Source organism: Lemur catta, chromosome 3, assembly GCF_020740605.2.
Source record: "Lemur catta isolate mLemCat1 chromosome 3, mLemCat1.pri, whole genome shotgun sequence".
NCBI lineage: Eukaryota > Metazoa > Chordata > Mammalia > Primates > Lemuridae > Lemur > Lemur catta.
The window spans coordinates 64756994-64762993 of record NC_059130.1 but is presented as its reverse complement, the minus strand read 5'-3'; positions in this window follow the sequence as shown (position 1 = coordinate 64762993).

Below are 6000 nucleotides of genomic sequence, written 5' to 3'. Positions count from 1 at the left end.
CTCTAGCCAGCCATCTTCCAAAGACACAACTTTATTTCTGTTATTTTCTTATCAGAAATGTATAACATCAATCTAATCATGAAAAACCATCAAACCCAAATTGAGGGACATTCTACAAAATATCAGACTAGGCCAGGCATGGTGGCTCATGACTGTAATCCTACACTCTGGGAGGCTGAGGCAGGAGGATCACTTAAGATCAGGAGTTTGAGACCAGCCTGAGCAAGAGTGAGAGCCCATCTCTAGCAAAAATAGAAACAACTTAGTTAGGGATGATGATGGGTGCCTGTATTCCCAGCTACTTGGGAGGCTGAGGCAGAAGGATCACTTCAGCATAGGAGTTGGAGGTTGCAGTGAGCCATGATGATGCCACTGCACTCTCAATAATTTCTAATCTTGACCAAATGACCTAAAGGCCTTGATTAACACCTTTAGTGCATGAAACATAAAAAAACAAATACCATACACCCTTTTCTTCTAGGGTTTAATTAAAAATAGGTGAATTTGTTTGGGCTTCATCATTCACCTCCAGTATTAGAACAGATAATAAAAAGTGAGCTCCACATGCCCTGTCCTGTAGGGCATGGGAGGCTCAAATAGAAAATCAGCTTGGTGGCAGGGCCAACTATTCTAGAATTGATGTGCCCCGTGCTCCACAAGGAGTACAACTCATCTGTACCAGCAAATGTGTTGGCTCCTACCTACAATTGTATCATTCAGGTGTACACTGTAAAAGCAATTCATGGATAAGCACAGATAAGTGTTATTACTCATGTCCTATCCTGGTAAAATTATGTAGTATAGACATGCTGTGAGAGTTCTTGCTTTTCCTGTTTTTCTCTGAAAATCCTTTCTTGGTCCCTTTTCTGTGTTAGAATCTTTGCTTCTTTTGGCAGCATTTGAGTAGTTCATTTAATAAAAATGACTTATAGGAAGGGGTATAGTGTTCAGTGTAAATGGGAAATTCCTCTTTAGTTAAAATTTTAGAATATGCTGTCCTATTTTTATTTTGATCTCTCTAACCTAAACAGTTTAAACTAAACATCATGGGTTCCTGATGTGCTATTAGTGGGCTTTCTTTCTGGTATGTTCTTTCCTTCTTGTTTTTTTTTTTTTATTTCTTTCTAAATACATTACAATGTCTCTGGCTAAAGAAGAAATGAGTAAGTCACAAATCTGAAATATATTCCTTAGTCATGAACTTAACAGGCAACTGGTATTCACTATAAAGGCTGAAATTTTTATATTTTAAGAAAACTTAAAATCAATGCTTTTTGAGTGGCTTTGAATAATCTGACCTAGTTTCCTCCATGTGTTTAACATCCCATAAATGCACTATTGCTCAAAATAATGAAATGTTCACTTCTAATTGTCAAATAATTTTTGCATGAATATTGTTTTTAATTTAAACAATATTATATAAGTTAACAATCTAGAATCTAAAACATCATTCCTCCCTTCTGTAACATCTCTATTACAGACATTGAAATAATTTTAGCTTTCTTAGAGTAGCTTATATAGCAATAACTCAGTATCATTTTGTTTCTCTATAAGAAAGCATACTGAAAGATTTACCTTATAGTTTGCAACTATGGCACAACTAAGAAGCATGTTTATTCTTTTCAAAGAAGTGATAGCAAATTTTTTCTGTACCATGAGACTTGTTAAGTTATTCAACATAAAGCCAAGGGCATTTTTGAAAAGAAAAGAAAAGAAACGGTCTCAGTTTATCAATTGTTCTGTCATTAGGAGTCCAAACTATTGTATACTTTTTCTTGGATCATTAGGCGACCATGTAATAAGGAGAAAAAAATGTAAATGTCTGGAACAATTTGTTCGTAGCTATAAGCCTACAACCATGGTGTTAAAAGCTCCCGAGTGGCAAGGTAGTTTCAGAATTCCCATGTGATGTATAGCACTGCAGAGGGGATACTATGAAAATTTCTACAGATGGTTGCTTAATGTGTAAATTAATCCGACTCAGTAAGGATCATGCCAGTCACTGGCAGCTATAATTATAGATCAGAATAAAACCTTGCTCTACAAATTTGTTCAACCAGAGAACTGTAGCACATACACAAGTTTATTTAAATACTTTAATTATTTACTGTCAAGATTTGTGACACATGTGTGCTTCATCTTGCAAACACTAATAGGAATGATATAGCATCATGTTACTAGCATAAAACAAACAAGGTAATTAAAAAAAATACAGGAAAAAACCACCACCAAGTAACAAAACCAAACATCCATCTCCAAATACTACAATGGATTTTCAAAGCAAATGGATCAAGTAACAGACATCAGTCAGCACGGGCATTTTGAAGGATCCAATTAAATATGAAGCTGATACTTCTTTACATTTTTATAATCTTAAAATTCACATTAAATTCTAAATTACCCCAATTAAGCCCTCATTAACTAGTTAAATTCAGAGATCTACTTAAACTTCAAGGTAACAGCTGAAAGTTTATTTAAGACAAGCATATTTACATTTAATGAGATTCCTATGAATTTTCGGCTTTTATTTGAAGAGTTTAGGAAAGCACGAACCTTGAAAGGCACATCTGTTCTGTGTCTAGAACTAGAAAACAATCCCTTTCCTCCTGTTAACTATGAGAAACAGAATTCTCTGGGGAAAATACACCATAATTGACAAAGCATTCTTTATTTTTTTCTTTCCAAGGTAATCTTTAATCCTGTCCTTACTCAATTAAAGTGAATCCTAATTAAAATAAACTAATCTGAAACTCTCATTCATTCACAAAAAAAAAAAAGGGAAGAAGAGGTACAGTAAGGGATCTGCTATTATAATTTCAAAGCAGCCCTTATTTCCTCTGATGGCAACACTTAACGATAGCATTAACCAAACTCCCTGCCTAATATTGAGGAGTGTGGCCTTCTCTCTTTCCATAATGCCAGTCTGTCAATAGAGAGATGATTAATCTGTATATATCTTTCTTCATGTTCATTAAGAAGCTGTGTGACATAATGTAAGGAATACAAGGCGGAAAGTCAGGACCTTGGTTTCTGCAAGACTAAGTGATCGTCAGCAAAGCACTTAACCTCTGTGAACTTTAGTTACCTCATCTATAAAATGAGAAGCGTGGGCCAGAAGACATCTAAGGTGTCTCTTTCAGTTCACTATTTAATCATTGTATAAAACAGCATATATACAAATGCAGAGAACTGCCTTGGTTCTCAAGCTAATCCTTGCTGTTTAAACAAAGATTATCTGAATGATAAGGATGCTTCAAAAACATTTTTTTGCTTTAATTTTCCATTTCACTTTAAAGAAACAAAAAGCCCTACTTCTGGATAGAAGGGGTATGTGCCTTCATGATGTGTTTTGAGGTACCTGGAAAACCTCTATGAACTGATTAAAGGCTCTGAAATTTTCAGCTTTATAGTCACTCCTTCCTGTTAGATGGCAGCATTCTTCTGTAGGCTTTAAACTTAAAGGTGGCTGACTGTTGGGTCTGTCAAAACTGAAAGCATGAATGTTTAGTGATTAAGTTCACTTGCACTTTAGTTCAAATACATTTTTTTTCAGATTATCTGTCCCAGAACCCCCTTCTGGGGTTCAATACAGAAGGATCTGGATGGAGAGGGCAGGAAGTATTACCCTGGGTGGTAAATCTATCTATTCAGAGGAAAACCTAGTTTTTCACTGCCAATCTTAAAAGCTTTTAGCAGGATTTGATTATACTGCATTCTTTAGTCCTCTAATTAATGCAAGGGTAGAAAACTGAAATGTAACAAACATAAATGGTTTAGCAGTCAGGGTTTTTTTCCTTTAAAAAGCAATAAAGCAAAAGAAAAAAGTGGTTTTATGATTGCTACCTGACACTTGTATTTGATGTTAGGGGGAAAATAGAGATTAGTGGAGACAATGGCAAATGACCCATCTAAAAGGGGGCTGTTCAGGTCCTCAGTCGCAGCCAATGCTCCTATATGACAACTGCCTGAGTATTGCCATGTCTTCTGAATTTTCACAAGAAGTCTTAAATCTAGGCTTTTATAAGTTAGTTCCATATATTTTTTTTATTTTGACAGCTATTTCCAAAAATAAAAAAAAATGTTTAAAATTCTGTGCAGGTTAAACAAAACACATTTGCAAGCTGGATTTGACCCAAAAGACACCAGTTTTCAACTTTTGAACTAAGGCTCCATCAAACTTATAAGTATAAATCCCTAGAAGGCCAATACTCCTAATTTTATAGGAAAACAAAACCCTAATTCCCTAGTCAAAAACCTGCCTAAGGGCACACAGTAGGCTATCATACTCAATCCTCTGTGCCAGGCTTTCACTAGTTAAGAATTTTTTTTTCACAAATCATATATTACCAATAGAATCAAAGTTCATACTTATTAATGTGGTTAAAACAGGGGACATTATTAGAGACACTGCCATGTGCTCAAAAATTTGAATGTGGATATTTGAATATTTTGAAAGAGGATCATGCCATGTATCTTGTCCATGCCCTCCATAACTGATAAATTATTGAAGATATTTGGAGGACAGTAAGTAGTTTCTTTCCAAGACAGATAAAGTTTTAATTTTTGCTCATTTTTTTCTTGTCAGTTGCACACTGGGAAGTCTCCAGTGTGTTCGTCCTTTTGCAGATTGTGCTGAGAGGAACAACATTGAATCTGACTATGTCATTGCTTTTTAGCTGCTCTAAAGTCAAACTGAGAGAAGAAAGAAAATAGAAGTTCATTAATGCATAATCTACTAAATGGCATAAATAACAAAAAATATATATGTATATACTCAGTAGTCTTAAAACACCCCTAGACCAGTTTGTGATTGGATAGAAGATGCTACTGATGCTCCTCCTTAGTTTTCATATTCTGTCATTTGTTTTGTAGGATCCATATCTGGCTAAGCTAGTATCACAGGGCAGTGGGGCCTAAATATTTTTGGTCTAATTCCCCAACATCTGAAAAGAATGTCCAGTTAAAATATATATATATATATATATATATATATATATAGTCATATATGTATAAGTATTAACATATTTATTTAACCATTCTCTACATATGTAGCACCTAGCAAGTATCAGAAACCAGGCATCCAGTGCTAACCAAGACAGCTTTGTTCTCTTCTAGCATATGTTTTATAATCAGGTAGTTTATATAAACATTAAACAAATAATTATTAAAAGAATGGTTTAATCTTAAAAAGTGGTAATAAGAAAGACAAAGAATCTGTAATGGGGAGATTAACCACATCCTGGCGTGAGTGAAGACTGACAATTAGGGTCCTGGAGGCCAACTGAGAAAGTGGCATTGATGCTGTTAGACCTGGAAGAAGACGTGAACACAGGCCAGTCCAGGGATGGGTGGAAGAGCATCTCCAGCAGCCACAAATCAGAATTGGTATTTTGAGTGCTCATTCCCTAATGGAGCCCTACTCCACATTCATTCAGACCTGTCAACAGTATCTCACTTTATTATCACGCTGAGAAATGACTGCACAATATGTAAAGGCCTTGGGCCACCCGGACTGGGTTCGATTTTACTTACTGTGGAAACACAAAAATTGAATAAATTCTTGAAATTCGAGTTTCCTTATTTGTAAGTAAGACATATAAAACTTTATTCCTTCTCTAAATTTTATTGGGGTTAAATTAAGTAAAACATTAAGAAAGGGGCTCAAATTTGATGCACAGCTGGCAGTTGTTAGTGTCTTATATTTTCTTTCTCCACAAAGATGAAAAACCCTGAAAAATATCAATAAGATATATGTTAAGAATAAGATAGAGTTAGTGACGTAGGGTTAGAAACTTTCAATAGAAGGGGCTTTTATCCCTGTGTTAAATCATTTGTTTGCAACCTTTTTCTTTGCCTATTTTTTACTCTTCATGAAACAAATAGTTCTGCTTCCAGAAAAACAAAAGCTGTCATTTATTTAGTGTAAGACATTGTACAAAGTAACCTTAATAAGATGTTTAATTTGGTTTTTGCAATCCTGGATATTATGTATTCTCACTT